Below are 18,521 nucleotides of genomic sequence, written 5' to 3' on the forward strand. Positions count from 1 at the left end.
AAGAGTGAGAATAAATAGCTAGAGAGACGACTGAAAAACCCTGTGTCCCATACAACTCTTCCTTCAACGTTCCCCAACCAATGGACACACGATATTTAAAAATAGACTTTACTAAGTTTTGGGACAATAAGGAGGAGTAGGAGAGGTGGGTGACACTGTAGGAAAAGGAAGCAAACAAGAGTACTTTGTTGCTTCCAGACTAAGTGCAGCATCTGGCCTCTACTGACTCTTTGACTCTTGACTCTGTATTGTGTGTTGATGGAGGGCACTGATCCTCCAAAAGGAGAGTTCCCTTTCCCATGTCCACTTTCCCAGGCTCCAGGGCCCCAAGCCTCTTCTGATCCTGTTTGTGAGGAAGCAATATACAGGTCACCTCATAGTCATCATTTTTTCACATTATCTTTGCAGAGCAATTTAAAACTTAGTTACTTACTGACTCATTATGTAGCATTTGCTGTCCTTTGCAGAGTTAAAGCACACTCAAGTGTTTTGTTTTGTATTTTTTATCAGTAAAGCCCTGGCCCTCAAAATGCCCTTATGATTTTGAGATGACAAATCATTCTTAAAGGTTTCAAAAGTCCAAAGCCAAATTACTAAGCAGATACATGGTCAAAGCACTTGAACTTTCCTTTCCCTGAGTCAGTTGCTGCAGCTTTCAGCTAGTAGAAAATTTGTTTCCAAGAAAAATATATGTTTGAACTTCCAGAGGTTAGATGAAATTTTTATCCATTATGTTAGTATTATGATATTGAATAATCAACCTTGTAGTATTGCTTAGCAGAGGAGAAAGTACAGACAAAAGCATAGTCATACAAAAATTTCTAGTACTTTGGGTGGGTTAAAGGGAGGGAACTTCATTTCAATCTGCCACATCCATCAATCCCCACGTCTTATTAATGTTGCCTCCTTATGTTTCTCCAATCTGTCCCTTCTATCCATTCTGCAATTATCTGCTTTAAGGCAGCCTATGCTATTTTTGTATTTTCAGCTCTGAACTAAGACTGGCAAATAAGAGGTGTGCAAAGACGGTGGCTTGCTTAGATGGATGGAGGAATGAAGGAGAAGGAACCAGTTATGCCAGAAATTCAGGGATAGAATCTTAGGTGGCTAGTGCTGGGGACTGCTTTTACTTTAGCAGAAACCTGGAAGAGAGTCAATGTAGGACTCAGAGGAACAAGGTGAAATTGCAAAAGGTAGACTGGAAAGTCTGCAATGGATTTTTACAGATCACTTAGGCACTAGAAGGAAGCATGACTCAAGATCTAAAGATAGAAGATTTTTATTTTTACATGTTAAATTTGAGCTATTAAGAGGATGAGGGAATAAATGATAACCAGAACCATTGTCTATTAGATACTTGCTGGTGCCTAACATACCAAGCATGAAATGACCATCTCATTTCATCCTTATAGTAACTCTATACAGATAGATTAAATCACCCCCATTTTATAAAGAAATGACCTACCTTGCCGATTTCTTACATGTAAAAGATGGAAGCAGGATTTGAACCCAGATCTGTCTGAATCTAGATATTGTGCATTTATCCCCTGTTCTGGTTATTAGCATGTAAACACCATGCGTATACTTCATCTCCCTTATCTTAGTGTGTCCTGGTTATCATCTTTGGAAAAAGGAAGCAGCACATAGGAAAAAAATGTAAATGTAAAGAAAAATTTTAAATGCAGGAAGGATGGGCTTTGGGAAATCATATTCACAATTTGCTTAGGGTTTTTGTAATTATTCTAGGGAATGAACTGAGATTTTAAATAACTATACATAAGGTAAACATTTAATTCTCCACAAAATCTATTTTATAGATATTGAGATGAAGGTTCAAAGAACTAGTAGCTTATACAGGCTCAAAGAGCTAATATCTTAAAACTGGATTCAACCTTGACCTGACCTGTCAGTCATCAGGGCACATACATTCCTGCCATCGCTCCCTTGATAGCAACCTTTTGTGTAACAGCAAGCATTCATCATAGCTAGATTCATAATATTTTCTGGTAAAAGGATAGCATAGAGCTCATGTAACTCAATTCCTTCATGTTGTACTTGAGGAAATGGGGTATTACAGAAGCAAATCGACTAGACAGTGATCAGAGAGTTTGTTAATGGAAAAGCTATGCTTTTTGCCCAGGTTTCTTGCTTTCATTTGCCACCAGAATTAACTGTCATTTAAATTTCAAGGACATTCTTTGACCAAGGCTGTATCCATATCTGTTTACTAACCTAGCATAAGGGTGAGTGTTCTGCTGCCTTGGGGCAGCTGTCTCTCAGGGAAAGCACATAACAAAGGGCCCTGCCTTGGGCTCTGATCCATTTTCTTTGGTGGTGTCAGGTATGGGGAATTAGATATTATTGACTTGCTTGCAGGCATTCTGTTAGCTCTTTGGGAAAAAAATCTGCCTGTCAGCTGCTTCAAAATGAAGACTAATTATTTTCCATTCTCCAGTCATAGACATCACAATATGATGGTATATTTGCATTCAAATACTGCAAATATTTGACATGCACTATATACTAAATATTTGAATTCACTCAAGAAAAGTGGGTATCTCTGGGGAAACTAATATCTGCTGAGTTGGAGAATTCAGGGGTTTTATGAAGCAAAGGAAACACTGATGAAATTAAACTAACTTGGGAACAACAGTCAAGCTGCCTTTCAAAGATAATCCTCTGTGTCTAAATTATATATGTATTATTGTCGCTTATTTGCATGGCCAATTATAGGGATGTTTCTTATTGTGAGATGCAATAATTTTATATAATTGCAGCAGCTTCAGCAGTTTTGAAGGAGGTTTCCCTAGCAGAACAAAGTCTCAGGGAAAACAAATTATGTTGATTTACTAGCAATTCTGCAAATGGGTTGTCTGGGGGAATCAGGGGGAGTCTTTTATGGAGCACAAAGAAACTGCTCACTATTTGACATTTTAAATTGCTTACTTGGAATATGCAAAACTGCAGACTTCTAATTGCATGTTGTCGCCTCTGAGGAGCCACCATTTTGCACTTGGATTAGAAGACTTCCTATGTGATGATTAAAGGAGAGGAATGATACTCATTTAGCCCACTCATAAAGGGCAGGGCAGAGGCTATAAACATCGAAAGCAGAGGAGAGCAAGTCTGTAGTAAATTCCTGTTTAAATCTGCTCTAGTAGCCCCACAATTGTACTGAAATTAGCTTATTTGAAGAGTGTCACTAAATGAGCAGCATGAAAAAAGAAAACAATTGGCAATTTAAGAATCACCAAATCTCATAAAACCCAGGACTAGGCAGGATTTAGGGATCGCCTAGGCGAACCTGCCATTCAGTCTGCAGGCAGTTTGCCCTGTCCAGGAGCTCACAGCTGTGTAGGGAAGGAGTCAAGGCTGAATCTTGCTGGCAAGTGGTTGAGATTCCATGGAAGTTGAGGATTCCTGGCAGGAATAGAAGTTTACAGAATTTTACAAGTGATGTATAGCATTTTATTTATTTCCAATTAGATAGAAGAAACTGACCATGATGTTTCTGGAATGGCCAATTGTAGCTATTCTCTGCAGAGGACCTGGGAGCCACTCTCTTGACAAGGCACTTGCATACTGTGAACTCTCACACGGGGACTTGGGGCAAAGAAGTCCCGTGGCCTCCAAGGATTGGGATGTACTTTTGTTTGTGTGGAGGTATAAAGATTTGAAGCTGCTGCTTTCCTTCTAACTATTTAAGAAAATTTGACTCTCTTCAGGGAATTCCTGTCCTGAGGCGGTAGAGTACAGGTAATAAATTTCTGTCTTATTTATTTAAATAGAATCATGTCCAGGGTGTGTGTGTGTGGGGGTGTGTTCCCAACTTAATGCTTTTAACTCTTTATCAATATGATTTATGCGGGAACTTTTGTCATTTTGTCATATATTTTTATGCCAGATTAGAAAATTTTAGAGGGCACAGTCTCCATCTGAAATCTTTCTTCTTCTGCCCTGACTAGCATGGCAATGACTTACATGTGGAAAAAAAAATCTCAACAAACATTTCTAAATGAATAGATACATCCCTGACTATCCTTGGGTCTCTTCCTCCTTGGATGTCTCCCAGTACCTTCGACTGTGGGAAGGGGTTAGGTTCATAATCTCTCTTCCCTTTGGTGGACTGGGCAGTGGGCCTGGGGACCTCTGCTTTGTTCCTGCCATTCCCTTGGCCACTACTTTCTTCTCCCAGGCCTTGCATAGTAGAGAGAAGCTTGAAAGCTGCCCCCCAGAAGTGAAGCTGTGGGTATATCATTTTCCCATTTCTAAGGGTAGAAATAAAGTCGCTGCTCAGATAGTATAAACTATGCTGATATATCATACATCTTGTGAGTTTGCTTAATGGGAAACAGAACTGCCATCAGACTCAAAGAATTAGGGGCCTTTTCCATGACCCCTCAATTTTTTCCCCAAAAAGTCTTGTTGAAACAATGAACTGTCTTTAGTTTTTCTAATATTACTCCTTTACCCTTAACATTCAAACTATTGTACAATCATCATTGCTTTTGGCAATCTTTCTGTGAGATACATTTAAGGCTAATTTTCTGTAGGTCAATTTTTTATTAATTTTTTTCTAAGAAAACTTAATCTTATATTCTTAAACAAACCTTGTAACGAAATACCCAGCTTTCTTAAATTCTGCATGTATTCTGTGTATATTCCTATTTTGATCAGAGTCAGATGATCCGATGATGCCCTTATAATTCTCAGGTAAGTAAGTAAGTAGAAGGAGAAGTAAGTCAGTACAGTGCAGGAGCAGGAAGAGTATAACAAGTAGAGTTAAAGTCAAGCTCCAGTAAAATTGTCATTGAAAAAACTTAAGAGAAAGCTTAAGATGGAAGAGAAAGGAGGACTAAATAGAGAACAGGAGGGAGGATGGTCATTTGTGAAAACTGATTCAGGCTGTGTGTCTAAGACAAATGAGGAATTCACCTCAGGTGTAAGGTGTGCAATCTGGTGTGGGAAGGACTGAGCTTGCCAACGTTAGCTTACTATTAAGACATGCAGCTTGAGAGAAACCTGACATCCTGTCGGCTACTTGGGCATTAAAAATGGCCCAAGCCATTGACACCCTTTACTCTCTAAGCATAAGTAAGGACTGAAATCACTGTATTCTAATAATTTTATAAACCAGAGAACAAAGGAGCCCCAAACAATGAATATTCATCCTTGACAATGAGCTCATGTTTAAAAATTACAAATTACATGAGACCCAGGAGATCCAACCAACAGAATAATGACCATTTTAAGACCAAAATAAAAAAAAATTTTTCAACTTTTATTGTGTTAAAATACACATATCAGAGGCTGGGGTTGTGGCTCAGTGGTAGAGTACTCGCCTAGCATGTGGGAGGCTCAGGGTTCAATCCTCAGCACCACATAAAAATAAATAAAATAAAATAAAGGTATTGTGTTCAACTACAACTAAAAAATAATATTAAAAAATACACATAACATAAAATTTATATCCAAACCTTTTTTTTGAGGGGGAGTACCAGGGATTGAATTCAGTGGCGCTCAGCCACTGAGCCACATCCCCAGCCCTATTTTGTATTTTATCTAGAGACAGAGTCTCACTGAGTTGCTTAGGGCTTCACTGTTGCTAGGGCTGGCTTTGGACTGAGATCCTCCTGCCTCAGCCTCCTGAGCCACTGGGATTACAGGCATATATCACCATGCCAGGATATCTGAACCATTTTTAAGTGTGTGGTCCAGTGTTATTAAATACACTCATAATGTTTGTGGTGCAACCATTACCACTATTCATCCTCATAACTCTTTGTCTTGAAAAACTGAAACTCTATACCCATTAAACAAGGGCTTCCTCTGGATTCAGTCCTCAGTACCAAAAAAAAAAAAAAAAAAAAAAAGAGCTGCCCATCTCCTCTCTACTCACCCATAGACACTGCCATTCTACTGCCTGTGGCTGTGATTTGGACTACTGTAAATACCTCATGTAGGCGGATCACACACACTTGTATTTTTGTGACTGTGCTATGGTTTGAATGTCCCCTACAAAACTCATTTTGAAATTTAATTGCCACTCTAATCAGTATTGGAAAGAAGGACCCTGAATAGAGATTAGATCATGAAGCTTCTACCCTCATGGATGGATTAATGCCACCATTACGAAAGTGGATTAGTTATCCCAGAATGGGTTCCTATTAAGAAGGGTAAATTCAGTCTCAATTTCCTCTCTCTGCCTCACGTGCATGCTCACATTCCCTCCTACCATGTTATTGCTGCTCAGTGTTGGACTTTCCAGCCTCCAAATAAACTTCAAATAAAATATGAACCAAATAAATTTTTTTGTTTATAATTTACTTGTCTGTGGTATTCTGTTATAGCAGCAGAAAACAGAATAAGGTAGGATTTCTGTAAACAAAACAAAACAAAAAAAAACCTCCTGGTAGAATTTTGATTACTAATACGTTAAAACAATAGATCAATTTGAGAAGAACAACTGACATCTTAATACCATCACATCTTTCAGCCAATGAACACGATGTAAATCTTCATTTATTTTCACTTAGCACAATATCCTCGAAGTGCATCCATGTTGTAACATTTGTAAAAATTTCCTCCCTTTTTAAGGCTGAATAATGCTCCATTGTATGTGGATAATACATTTTGCTTATCCACTCCTTTGTGATGGGTGCTTTCATTGCTTCCACATTTTAGCTATTGTGAATTTTGCTGGTTAAACATGGTATACAAATAGCTCTCTGAGAGCATGTTGAAAATTCGTTTGGCATATACTTCAAAGTGGAATTATTGAAACATGGTAATTCTATTTTTAATTATTTTGAGTAACTGTCACAGTGTTTTCCACAGCCAAGTATGCCACAGCAACCCTCCCACCAACAGTGCACATGACTTCCAGTTTTTCTCTATTCTTCCAACACTGTTCTGTGCAGTTATTTTGATAACAGTCATCCAAATTTGTGTGAAGTGGTACATCACTCTGGTTTTCACTTGCATTTCCCTAATGATTAGTGATGCTGAGCATCTTTTCATGTGATATTGATTCTTCACAATATTTGTCTATTAAATATTTTAATGTCTATTAAATATTTCTTTGCAATGTATAATAGGTCTATTAAAGTTCTTTGCCCATTTTTCAAATCAGGCTTTTTGTTCATATTACACAAATAGACCACCACTTTTCATGTCTCTGGTTGTACACAAAGTAGAGTCACACCATTCATGTTTTCATACATGTACTTAGGGTAATGATGTCCATTTCATTCCACTGTCTTTCCTATACCCATGCCCTCTCCCTTCCTCTCCTTCCCCTTTACCATATCTAAAGTTCATCTGTTCCTCTCATGCTGCCCCTCCCATCCTCATTATGAATCATCCTCCTTATATCAGAGAAGACATTAGGCATTTGGTTTTTGGGGATTGGCTAACTTCACTTAGCATAATCTTCTCTAACTCCATCCATTTATCTGCAAATGCCATGATTTTATTCTCTTTTAATGCTGAGTAATATTCCATTGTGTATATATACCACATTTTCTTTATCCATTCATCTACTGAAGAGCGTCTAGGTTGGTTCCACAGTTTAGCTATTGTGAATTGTGCTGCAAAAACATTGATGTGACTGTGTCCCTGTAATATGCTGTTTTTAAGTCCTTTGGATATAGACTGAGGAGTGGGATAGCTGGATCAAATCGTGGTTCCATTCCCAGTTTTCCAAGGAATCTCCATACTGCTTTCCATATTGGCTGCACCAATTTACAGTCCTACCAGCAGTGTATGAGTGTGCTGTTTTCCCCACATCCTTGCCAAAACTTATTGTTGTTTGTATTCTTAACAGCTGCCATTCTGACTAGAGTGAGATAAAATCTTAGAATAGTTTTGATTTGCGTTTCTCTAATTGCTAGAGATGTTGAACATTTTTTTTCATATATTTGTTGATTGATTGTATATTTTCTTCTGAGAAGTGTCTGTTCAGTTCCTTGGCCCCTTTATTGATTGGGTTATTTAAAAAAATTTTTAAAAAGATTTTTGAGTTCTTTATATATCCTAGAGATTAGTTCTCTATCTGATGTGCATGTTGTAAAAATTTTCTCCCAAGATGTAGGCTGTCTATTCACTTCACTGTTTGTTTCTTTTGCTGAGAAGAAGTTTTTAGTTTAAATCCATCCCATTTATTGATTCTTGATATTAATTCTTGCACTATAGGAGTCTTATTAAGGAAGTAAGGGTCTGATCCAACAAGATGGATATTTGGGCCTACTTTTTCTTCTATTAGGTGCAGGGTCTCTGGTTTAATTCCTAGGTCCTTGATCCACTTTGAGTTGAGTTTTGTGCATGGTGAGAGCTAGGGGCCTAATTTCATTTTGTTGCATATGGATTTCCAGTTTTCCCAGCACCATTTGTTGAAGAGGCTATCTTTTCTCCAATATATGTTTTTGGTGACTTTGTCTAATATAAGATAACTGTATTTATGTGGGTTTGTCTCTATGTCCTCTATTCTATACCATTAGTCTACCAGTCTATTTTGGTGCCACTACCATGCTGTTTTGTTATACTCTGTAGTATAGTTTAAGGTCTGGTATAGTGATGCCACCTGCTTCTCTCTTCTTGCTAAGGATTGCTTTAACTATTCTGGGTCTCTTATTATTCCAGATGAATTTCATGTCTGTTTTTTTTTTTCTATTTCTATGAGGAATGTCATTGGGATTTTGATTGGAATTGCATTAACTCTGTATAGTGCTTTTGGTAGTATGGTCATTTTGACAATATTAATTCTGCCTATCCAAGAACAAGGGAGATCTTTCCATCTTCTAAGGTTTTCTTTAATTTCTTTCTTTAGCATTCTGTAGTTTAGATGCAAAAAAGCATTTGACAAAATACAGTGCCCCTTCATACTCAAAACACTAGAAAAACTAGGGATAACAGGTACTTATCTCAACATTTTAAAAGCTGTCTATACTAAGCCTCAGGCCAACATCATTCTAAATGGAGAAAAATTGAAAGCATTCCCTCTGAAAACTGGAACAAGACAGGGATGTCCTCTTTCACCACTTTTATTAATCATAGTTCTTTAAACACTGGCCAGAGCAATTAGACGAAAGAAATTAAAGGAATATGGATAGAAAAAGAAGAACTCAAATTTTTGAGTTCTATTTTGACTTATGTTTTCTTCTAAAAGTCAGCACTATTTGCCGACGGTGTGATTCTATACATAGAAGATCCAAAAAATTCCATCAGAAAATTTCTAGAACTAATACGTGAATTCAGCAAAGTAGCAGGATATAAAATCAACACCCATAAATCAAAGGCATATCTGTATATCACTGACAAATCCTTTGAAAGAGAAAGGAGGAAAACTACCTCATTTACAATAGCCTCAAAAACCATAAAATACTTGGGAATCAACGAAAGAAGTAAAAAACCTGTACAATGAAAACTACAGAATGCTGAATCAGGCTGTCTTTGTTGTTGTTGTTTAGTTATAGGTGTTCTCTATATATTTTGGATATTAATGCCTTAATATATATATATATATATATATATTTTCTTCTAATATATATATATTNTTTTTTTTTTTTTTTTTTTTTTTTTGCATAGTCTATAGCTATTTTTCTTTGCAGTTACTATGGAGATTACATTTAACATCCTAAAGTTAAAACACTATAATTTGAATTTATACTAGCTTAATTTCAATAACATACAAATTTTTTGCTCCTTAACAGCTTTCTCCACCCTTTTCTGTTGTTTTCACAAAATTGAATCCTTATATATTATATGTCTCAAAGTATAAACTAATAATTTTTAAATGCATTAATTTCTTATGTTGTGTAGAAAGCAAAATGTGTATTTACAAACCAAAGCTGCAATAATACTAGCTTTTAGGTTACTAATATTTTTTAAAAGTATCAATCTCTTAAAGCTTTAGAAAACAAAATGTCAAGTTATAAACCTTTGCTACAATAATACAAGCTTTAGTAATTGTCCAGGTATTTATTTTTATTGAGGTCTTAATTTTTTAATATGCTTTAATTCTTTTTGGTGTCCTTTTGATTCATGTATAGAAGTTCCTTGGGCATTTCTTCCAAGCCAGGTGTGGTTGTAATATTTCTTCTGCTTTTGTTTATCTAAGATGTCTCAAATTTTCTTTCAATTGTGAAGGACACTTTGCCATATATAGGATTCTTGAGAGACTATTTTTTTCCCTCTATCTCTTGTATTATTTTTAATACTTTGAATATATTGGCCCACTGCCTTCTGGATCCAAAGTTTCTAGTGATCAGCCTGCTAATTGTCTTGTTAAGGATTCCTTACATGTTAAGAGACACTTTTTTCTTGCTGTCTATAAGATTCTTTGTCTTTGACTCTCAATAGTGTGATGATAATGTGGTGGTGTGCTTCTCTTTGAGTTCTTCTTACTTGGAGATTTTGTTTCTTGAGTGTTCATATTCATATCTTTCACCATTTGGGAATTTTTCAACCATATTTTTCCTATTCTCTCTGCTCAATTCTCTTCTACTTCTGGGGCACTCAATGCGTATGTTGATATGCTTGATGTTTTCTGACATTTATTCACTTTTCTTTAATCTTTTTTTCTTTATATTCCCAAGATAATGCCTACTGTCCTATCTTAAAGTTCACTATTTTTTTTTTAACATCAGTAAGGGTGTTTTGCATCTCCAGAATCTCTTCTTTGTTTTGTTTCAGATTTTTTATCTCTTTATCATAATTTCCATTTCGCTCATCTATATATCATTCTCTTGAGTTTTTGTACACCTACTTTTACTCCTCTGAGAATCTTTAAAGCAGTTGCTATTACGGTTTAGAATCACTTGTTTGCCTTTTCACCTTCCACCATGCTATGATATAGCATAAAGGCCTGCCCTGGATTTCCCAGCCTCTAAAATCATGAGTTAAGTAAACTTCTTTTATTTATAAATTACTCAGTCTCTAGAATTTTATTATAACAACAGAAATGAACTAAGACAGTTTTAAAGTCTTTATCTAGTAGATCAACCATCAAGTCTTCCTCAGGGACAATTCTTATTTTCTATGGAAGAGTTTAACTTCCCTGTTGCTTGTATGCTTGTTATTTTCTTTTTGTAGAAAACTAGACATTTGAATCTAATAATGTAGTAACTTTGGAAATAAAATTCTTGATGCTGTTTTAATTGTTTATCTTATTATATAGATTGTCTCCATGCCAAGGATCCATTTAAGATATACAATTAAAGTCTCTGTAGGTTTCTGCTGAGTCTGTATCCTCATCTGGGCAGGCACAATCATTTTCTAATCTGAAAATCAAGTCATTTTTTATTGCCCTAGTTTTTAATAGCTGGTTCCCAAAAGGAGAAAAGAGAAAAATAAAGGAAGGACAAAATGTCACTAGTCCTTTAAATCTCCTGAAAGTCACTTCAATCAGACAGGGAGGGATTTATAACAATTGTAAGCAGGGAGTACAGCAAACATGACTGCGTACTTCTGTCTGTACCTGTGTGTTCAGCCATCATTAGTCAGAGCCTAGATCCCTAATGTTTGTAGACAGGATGCTATTTGTCTTCCATGACTCCTGCATGTGGTTATAAAGTACTAAAGGACCCTGTGCAGCAACTTGCTATGGGGCCAGGGGTGAGAGATGGGTAGCTGCTACTATGCCAAGATCTGTAATTGATCAAAATTAACTGCTTTCCCCTGAAAGTCGCAAGATTTCAACAGACTCTAGAGTTCCACGAGAGTTGCCTTAGATAGATTCTGCCTGTGCAATTGTTGGGTAGGAGGGGAGATGGATTCCTGGTGCTTCCAACTCTGTCAGCTTCCCAGGATCTCAAGATCTAAACATTTTAAATCAAAATCTATAAAATGGGAATATTTAAAATGATTATAGAAATAAAGAATAAGTAGAAAATATACTGAAAAAAATAAAAATTAGTATGAAAAAGACCAAATGGATTAGAAAAAAATAACCAAATTTATTTTGTAGGAATGAAAATCTAACTGACAATCTAAAGCATGAGACTGGGTGGAGAAGAAGAATTAGCTGAACTAAATTATCTCCATAAGGAAAATTCCTAGAAAGTATGACAGAGAGAAAAGATGGTGATGGAAAAATCTCTAGCAGCAAGAAAAGACAAGCTTCAGTAGGCAAGCATGATTCAAGTCTTTCCTTGAGTATGTTTCCTGGTGTTCTATTGGGCAAAGAGATGGAAGGTGTAGGAGTTTGCAGTTATCCATAGGTGTGAATATGCAAAGATGTGATTCACTGATGCCATTGCTGTTAAGTGTTTGCCTCAGGGCAGTTAAAATTTTAGCCAAAGTTAATATCTCAGTTAACCATAATTTGTGGACAAATAAAATCTAAGTCTTCCTATTCCCTTAAGATTATAAACGTCAGTCTTTTCTTAGATCATGATGGTCTATTTGAACTATTCACTAGCGGGGACTTAGTCTGGAGGGGCAGCCAATCTGAATCCTTCAGGTAAAAACAAACTTCCACAAAAACATCTTCTAAGCATTGGTCCATTTTAGCCAGAAGGATTGTCTTCCATGGTCCCTCAAATGTGCTCCTTTGGAGAGCTTGCTTTGGAGGCAGTGAATTATTGCTTCTGTAGAAGGATCAAATGACTAACCTCCATTCATATCTCACTGCCACAGACAAAGAATCTCCTGACCTCTTTAGAAGAAAGATGATGCCTTCTAGTATTTTGGACAGTTCAGCCCACAAGAATATAATTAATCATTACTTTCTGGGTTAGCTCCTGAAACAGCTCCTTTATCATCATCCCTCTATTTCTAGAAGAGATCTTTACATTCTACTTTGTTAAAATAAAAAAAAAAAGAAGAAGAATGTGGCAGCCTTTTGTTGGAGTGGGACAAGAAATTTGGGAGAGCATTTTTGAAGTTGAGGGAAAATTAAAAAAAAAATACCCATAAGTGTTTTTGTGAAGGTTCTAAGGTTATTTTTTTAGGATACTTGTGTGTTCAGAAAATTGTCACTTATGTAGACTGAAGTGGACATTTATGGCCACCAACTACTGCTTCTTTCCTTTTTCCCAACAGCCCCAGATTTCTGTATGGGAGTATATGTGTTTTCTGGAATGCTGGCTCTATCCCTGGCTTCAGAGATAGAAGCTGAGATTATAGACAATGAGTGGGTTTTTTCCACTGGCCTTTGTTCACATGTGGGGAGGTGACTTAAGTGAATACAACTGCATTGAATTTGTGGGAATGTAGGGACAATTATATTTTGTCTCCTGTAAGAGGTGGGGATAGACCTGTAGCCTGCACAGTTGCTGATAGCTCTTTCTCAGGATCAAAAGAGAAGCCAGAAAAGAGGAAGAAAACCATGCTGGAGGCAGAGCAGCAACATAGAAAGCATTGCCCTCCAAGCTGACATCAGGGAGCTGCTGAATCCAGTTTGTCTCAAGCAACTTTTTAGTTAGAAGAACCAAGACATTCCCTTTTGTGTCATCTAGTTTGAGTCAGTCTATTTTATGTGTAACCTCAAGCATCCTCATTAATTTATAGCTGACCCCCAAAGAGAAGATAAAATTCTCAAGCTGTGAAATCCTTTTCAGGATACACAATGAGGAAGACGAGAGTGAAAGGATGATGATAATGGAGGTGAAATTATAACCCAGAGAAGAGGAACTTTACCTATATGCTGTTCCTGTGTAAGAAGGATCTTGACAGATAATGGTGCAAGAACTGTCCATGGTGAAAACACAAAGAAATGGAACTATGTTTTTTTTTTGTTGTTTTTTTTTTTAAACTGGATTAAGGTCTATTCTGGTCCTGGGGCCAGTCTGCCTCAGAGTTCTGTCTATACACAAAATCATTTGTATTAAAATTAAGTTAGCAGATATTTATTTTGCATACATTATGTACCAGACGTGTGGAATACAGAGAATAATGAAAAATTCTCTCTACTCAAAAATTCAAAAAAGGTGAAAAGAGGGGGAAATAATTACAATGTAATGTAGTAAATCTATACCTAGTGTTAAAAGACGGTTAGTGGAATAATAGTTTCCACCTATAGTTTAGACAGTACTTCCTAAATGCTCATTCATGGCTATTTTTCCCCCTGTGGAAAAATTAAAAAGTACTAGCAGTCCCATTCATGAAATTTTCACAAAATCAGATCCACAGTGTTGAAAATATATCATCTATCCTAAAGTTATATTCTTCTTTCTTATTCTTGGTCCTAACTTGTCCTATGTAATTTGAAATGAATGTGTCAGATCTTATTTGGAAAAATAAAAGTAGACAATCATATATTATGTCTCCTTTTATTTTTTAAAATAATGTCTGTATTACAAAAGTTTGGTAATCACTTGTCCTTGAGTTCACAGATCATTTTAATCATGTACATCCTGAACTCCTTCTCTGTCATTTCTTCTGCTGGGGCTGCCAATGATTCTAATGATGTGATGTCTTGATTTGTTTGGGGAACTTTCTTCCCTTGTCTTTTCATGTTGCTCGTGTGTCTTTCTTCCCAGCTCTCTGGGTCTGGAGTGTTACTGGTTTTACCCTATAGGTTTGTAGTGCTCTTGTAGGGTTCTAAGAGCTCTCCTTTGTGGGGAAGAACAATGTTAACAGATCCCAATATCCACAATACACCACCTATGTACAATTTGTTGTTATTAAGATGTTTACAGTTTAGTCTCAATGTACAGAAATGTTAGATTCAATTATTATCTAAAATATAATCAGTAGTTTTGTAAAAAAGGTTTTCACTTTCTCACAGTGGACAATGAACTGAGGGTGGGGTGTAGGACGATATGCTGAGAAGATAGGATGTGAGGCTATAGAGTTAATATGTCTTAGGAAGTGTGAAAGAGAAAGCTAATGAAGAGGATTAGTAGCAAGAGAATAGAAAGTAATTTAGGGTAGGCAAGTACGTGGGAAGACAGTAGAGTACATAAAACAAACACACACATGTATTTAGAAAAATATAGGACGTTAAAATAGAAAAATTTGGAGGGGGAAAGAAAAATGAAAGAAGAAAAAGGAAAAAAAAAGGGCAGATACAACACCTTTATATTATATTATTCAGATGACTCAGACCTCAAAATCCTATTTTATGCAAAGTTCTTGGTTTTACATATGTTAGGAATGTCAGGGTCTGAGGATAGAGGGGTAAAAGAGAAAAAAAAATCTCAAAGGAAGAATCCAGGTTTGTTGCTAGTTTTAGAGATCCCTATCTTTCCTGCTTCTCTTCTCATCCAATAAATAGGTGGGGTTTGTCTGTTGTAAGCTGGTGTCTCTGCCCTCAGGATGGTGGAGGTAACCAGGGTTACTGGGAAGACTGGTCCTGGCGCAGGGCGCCTGGATGCAAGAAGTGGCACCCACCAGTCCCTGCAGGGAGACTGCACCTCATGGTTCTCTTTTTGGGACCACTCATATGACTTGAGTACCCGGTACTATCTCCCTATCTTACCTGGACATTTCCCAGTTCCTGGTCTCTCTCTTTAGGCTCCAAATTTAGCCCCATCTCCCTCTCCCCAAGCAGTTCCCAATTGAGGAAACTCTCACCCCGGGGGCTCCCGTGGGCGGTTCCCTAGTCACACTGCACACCTGTGTTGGGCAGCTACTGTGTTGGGTTACCACCATTGGGGAGATGGGGAGGTTGGGAACCTGGTACCTGGCTGCTGGAGATTCCATCTGGGAGCTGCCCCCATCTAATATGGTGAAAATGTTGAGCCAAGACAGAAATAGTTTGCCTTCAACGCCAGGGTGTCTGGTGAGGTTGGAGGACCTGGTAGATCTCGTTGTGCTGTGAGTAGGTAGCAGCTGAGTAACCTGCGTGGGAGCAGAGTGAAGTCTTGGAGATCTGCAGATGTGTTCATAGGAGATTCTGCTAAGGCGCTCAGGAGCTCTGCATTGACTAGAACTTCGAGCTTTGGGTCCTGTTCAAACGCTGGGAGTCCTGCTGGATCATTGAGGCCTGGAGCCCTGCACGGGGTCACAGCGCTGGTGATTTCTGCAGACAGCAGCTGTATAGGGGTCTCCTAACACTCTCAGAGATGCAGTATTCTGACTAGGTGAGATCTGGATCACAGAGCGACCCAGGATGCTGCCTCCCTCTGGCCCACCATCTTGTCCCTCCTGGTAATCACTTGTCTAGGGTATAGTTGAAGAAGGTTTGGGGTAGAGGTTTATTCTGAAATAGGTCTTACAAACCAAAATTTCAACAAACAGAGGAAATAGGACAGGGAGCTCTGCATAAAGAGATGTGGAGGTATGAAGTGGTGGGTACTGTTTGGGGAGCAGGATCTGTTTTGGCCTATTTTAAGATGACAGACAGTATATGGAGGGTGTGGCAAGCATCGAAGTTGAAATAACTGCCTTTATTAAAATATTAAAAGACCTTGAATGTCACACTAAAGAATTTAGATTTGATCTACTAAGCATTTGAAGCCACTGAGGCATTTTAAAGTAGGGAAGTAACATGGTTAAACATGTGATTTAGAAAGATAAATGAATAGGGAGATGTGTCAGTTTCTTTGACAGTTACATTTTTCATGGAACTGAAAGTAGAAGCTACTATGTAAATATAAAGAATAAATCTCTTAAGAGATCTCCTATCAGCAGAAGGAATTGGTTAGTGATTCATGCAAAAATATGAATCTCAAACTTGGCAACAGCTGGTGATTTTAAAACAGGAGAGGGAACAACTACTCCCCACTCCCATGACTTCAAAGCATTGCTTCCTTCCAGTAGATCATTCTTTCATTATATCTTATAGTTAGGGGTTTTCCTGTTTGGCATGTTGTACTGAAAGAATACCTGTTGCTTTGACCAGAAGTCAAACCGTGTCTCCAATAGTGTACCCTGTGACTCTTTGGAAGAATGAGGGTGAGATAAGCTTGTAGAATCTGGGTCTCTTAAGGAGAGAGTCTAGGAGAGAATTGCTGGTTTCATTTCCCCCCTCTAAATGAAAATGAAATCAAAGAGCAACCAAGCTGCCACATGTCCCCACACCTCTACATTGATTTAATGTGAGAGATAATCCAGCGAAAAAGAAAATGCCTTGAGGCTCCAGAGAATCATTAGGGTTCCAGGTCCTTGCTTGTTAGCTATGTGATCTTGACCAAGCATCTTGGCTGTTTGGTCTTCATTTCATTCATGTGCCTACAAAATATCATAAAATTATTAGGAGGTTCGGTAAAATGGCATAAATGAAGCCCAGTTCCTGGCCCATCATGAATGCTTGTAGATTGGAGGTGACATCTCATGACAAGGAAGGCCTGCCAGTCTCATCTTACATTTTCAGGGTCCAGCACCCATTTGCTTATGTAACTACCACATGTCTAAATACCAAAAATTTGTAAATCACAATAACATTAAATGAACACATTATTTGTATCCAGATTGGCACGTATACTTCTATAGTACAAAGTGTAAAACTATATATAAAGCAACAGTTCATAAGAAATAACTGTGAACACTGAAAATTCAAATTAATTAAATATTTGCCAAAGACCATAACTTTCTCTGTGAAGACTCCCTGATGGTGGCCACTGGGCTAGGACAGGAGGAGAGGAGGGAAAGGGATTTTCCTTTCACATGTAGACTAGCTCATGCTCCCTCCCAGACTCCCCTGACTTCTTCCTCTTTATGGGGGTGGTAGGGAGACTCTCTTATTCCTCCTGAGGCTCAGTTGCTCACTCATCTATCCACCCTTGCCCTGCCATCTGACCACTTTGTGAAGGTCCCTGAGGTTGCAGCATCTGGATTTTTCTTCATCTCCTCAGTCCTATTCAAATTACTTCTTATCACAAATTGCATCACTACTGCTCCCCCCAACAGCATTATCCTTTTAAATTCCGCAAAGGGACCTGTAGCTGGAAGGACAGGCTTTTGCATCCCCTCCAACCCTTGGCCCATAGCTCCTCTTTATTTTTCCATATCTGACTCTGTCATGGAACAGACTTGTCTGTGAAAGCACACAGACTCTCCAGTTCACAGGTCCAAGCTCTCTCCATACACATTGCAAATGGCAGCCCTGTGTGCTCAGGCCAAGGGGTTTACAGACTGGTGGTATGTCAGAAAGCTGGACCAGGGAAAAAATATTAGCTGGATCTGGAATTGGGGTTAGGACCACCGGGGCACAGTCACCGTACCCCAAGCATTAGAGAGAAAGTGGTCATGGCTGCAGGTGGACACATTTCCCTGGCTCCCATCTCCATTGAGAAACATGTGGATGAAGGGGGACAACAGTGGGGTTCTTGAAACTCTTCAGCCAAGCACAGGGAGCTTGACCAGTTTCAGGTACAGTTTTGTGCACTATCCTTTTCCCTGTTTCTCCAATCCCTTTTCAATGCTTCTGGTCTTTTTTCCTCTTTATCTTTGTAATGTTTTAGGGGGATGGTACTGAGAATTGACCCAAGGGCCTTGCACCTATTAGGCATGCACTCTACCACTGAGCTACATCCCAGTTATTTTTATTTTGAGACAGGTCTCACTAAGTCGCTGAGGCTGGTCTTGAACTTGTGATCCTTTCAAGCTCCCAAGTAGCTGGGATTACAGATGTGGGC

At 38.0% G+C, this 18,521-nt stretch overlaps 1 long non-coding RNA gene across 1 annotated transcript; it reads right to left on the minus strand.

Moving 5' to 3' along the window:
* Positions 1 to 301: 301 nt before the first annotated feature.
* Positions 302 to 14,868, minus strand: LOC125612954. The gene is made up of 3 exons (XR_007343439.1): positions 14,435 to 14,868; positions 6,468 to 6,473; positions 302 to 343 (listed from the first exon to the last, which is right to left on the minus strand). It is a non-coding gene; the product is annotated as an uncharacterized LOC125612954 (long non-coding RNA).
* Positions 14,869 to 18,521: the final 3,653 nt, after the last annotated feature.

This window comes from Marmota marmota, unplaced genomic scaffold (genome assembly GCF_001458135.2).
Source record: "Marmota marmota marmota unplaced genomic scaffold, marMar, whole genome shotgun sequence".
Lineage (NCBI taxonomy): Eukaryota > Metazoa > Chordata > Mammalia > Rodentia > Sciuridae > Marmota > Marmota marmota.